We start from the raw sequence: 2,696 nt of genomic DNA, 5'->3' as shown, positions 1-2,696 counted from the left end.
GCCAGCAACTGGTCCGCACAAGCAAGCAAAGCCCCATCTGCAGGATGCAGGCAGCACACAAAACCTTGCCCCCTCAGGTCCGCGGAAAAACCTCTCTCCACGGAACCGTTCCCTGGTGCCCAAAAGGTTGGGGACCTCTGACTGAGAGGACACTGGCTAACTTGCTTTGTTGAGCTCCTCACCCTACCCCACCCCTTTCCAATCACTTCCCCTTTTAGTCCTCACTTCCTGATGTGCTTCATTATTTATTTATTTATTTATTTATTTATTTATTTATTTATTTATTTATTTATTTATTTATTTTTAATGCATTCGATTTATAGGCCGCCTTCTTTTTAACACTGTGGGATTTTGCTCTGAGTGATGAAGTGGCTTGGATGAGCAATGAAACAAAGTTTGGTCCGGTTGCCATGATTCATCCTTTAGACAACTGAAGAGCTACAGAGCAAATCTGCAGCTGGAATCTTTGTTTTTCTCTCAACTCAACGGGGGAGGCCATCCTCACTTCATGCCCACGGATGGCAACCTGGGACAGATAACAGCATCATGTATGGTCAGCAGAACTGGTTCGCTCGCTGTGGGAGACAGATTATGGACTGGCGTGTGGCAAAATTTCATCGGGCTGTGAATTATGGGTACTGTGGTGCCAGTATACTTCAAGAGTAGGTGGGGAGGATTGGTCTGTAGGCCTTTGACAGACCACCATTGGGCAGAGTTGGCACAAACTGGTCCTCTTTTACAGATATTCTAGCTATTGGGAATAAAGTTGGTTAGAGATCATCGCTGAGACACTCCCTGCTTAACAAATATTTATTTATAGGCACATGAGTGTTTCTTACCCACTTGCTCACTCTTACATGCACACACTTTCAATATTCAGGCTGGCCATGCTTTTAAGCGGGCCAAATATTCCTGGCTTTGTTTTCGAAATTGCAAAATGTCACCCCAAGGTATTTATAGATATAGTTCCAGCTCCAAGGACTTGGAGGATTTTCAGCAACTAACGTTAAGAAATATTGTGGCTGGTTGCAAATGAACTTTCAGCAATCTGAGCTTCTAACTGTTGTCTTTGTTGAATTGAATTTGCTGAAGCTGTTTTTAGTGTACATAGTATATAAGCATTTTTAATTCATCCCTGCATTCCCTTAGTAATGTTGTTTTTATATTAGTAATAGAATTAATGAGCCAATCTAAGCTAGTGGTTAAGGCATCAGACTAGATGCCGGGAGACTATGAGTTTTAGTCCTGCTTTGGGCACAAAGCCAACTGGGTGACCTTCAGCCACTCACTTTCTCTTAGCCCTAGGAAGAAGGCAATTGCAAAACACTTCTGAAAAACTTTGCCAAGAAAACTGCAGGGACTTTCTTTGTTTCTCCAATTTTGTGCATAGTCAGTCTGGCGGCCGTGAGGATGTGTAGCATTAGGTAGAGTGTCCCTTTATCATATTTATGTATATGATAAAGGGTATATTTTTTGTATATTTAAAAAAAAAACTGCAGGGATTTGTCCAAGCAGTCTCTGAAAATCAAACACAAGTGAATAGAAGGGAACAAAAATTTGGAATTTACTGTAGTTGTCTAGGACAGTGGTCCCCAACCTTTGGGGCACCAGAGATCGGTTCTGTGGAAAACAATTTTTCCACAGACTGGGAGGATGGACTATCTAGATCTCATGCATGCACAGATAAAGCTTCGCTACTTGCACAGCCTGGGGGGGGGGAGACCCCTAGTCTAGGACACTCAGTTTCTCAGCTGAAACTATGGTTAAAACTGTCCATACATTGTGAAATTAAGGAGGTTTTATTGTGTTTTCTGACTGCTAGTTGGTGTTCATGGATATGATCTGCCAGTCTTCTGCCTGTCTATCCTACATAGTGGCTGTTATGGTCCTTACACTCTATGTTGTAGGTGACACCTATCCACCGGGTCTTTTGATTTACTTAAGATGTTTTTGGAGGACTGTAATTGTTGTTTGTGCTACAGTGATATTGTGGGATTGTAATAGTTTGTTGGCTGTTTCTGAGGTGTTTTTGATGTGAGGCAGTGTTATCTTTTTCACATGTTGTGTTGGTTGTACTGCAGTGGGTTAAGTAGTCAGACACATTCTGATAATATTGTGTGGGTCTAAATTTTGTTGAAAGATATTGCATTGGTGGTCTGTTTTTGCTGTGTTCTGGGTTGCTGCAATGCATTTGTGCTCATCTGTATACCATTCTTACACAGGGGTAGAGGGTAGAATTACAATTAATGTGCCCTTTAACAGCCAGAAGGTGGCAGTACTTGGCTAGCCCTGTCTGGGTTCTGAAGTTGAACAGTCATGGAATGGGGGGGGAGGTCAAGCTCTTTGAGGCAAGCAAACATATAAAAGAAGAATCACTTTATTGCTCCTAAGTAAAATACAGAATTTTGAAAGCCTGCGGAAGCAATCCTCCAGCTCAACTTACACCTATCACTAGTGCAGTAGCTAGAATGCAGTATTGCAGGTTAATTCTGCCGAATGCCAGCAGTTCAATCCTCACTGGCTCAAGATTGACTCAGCCTTCCATCCTTCCAAGGTCAGTAAAATGAGGACACAGATTGTTGTGGGCAATATGCTGACTTTATAAACCACTTAGAGAGGGCTGTAAGGCACTGTGAAGTGGTATATAAAACCTAATGCTATTGCTAAAACAAGGTTACTCTTAAACTTTTTCTCAT

Source organism: Protobothrops mucrosquamatus, unplaced genomic scaffold (assembly GCF_001527695.2).
Source record: "Protobothrops mucrosquamatus isolate PMUCROS unplaced genomic scaffold, P.Mucros_1.0 scaffold682, whole genome shotgun sequence".
NCBI classification, from domain to species: domain Eukaryota; kingdom Metazoa; phylum Chordata; class Lepidosauria; order Squamata; family Viperidae; genus Protobothrops; species Protobothrops mucrosquamatus.
Note: the sequence above shows the minus strand (reverse complement) of the source record.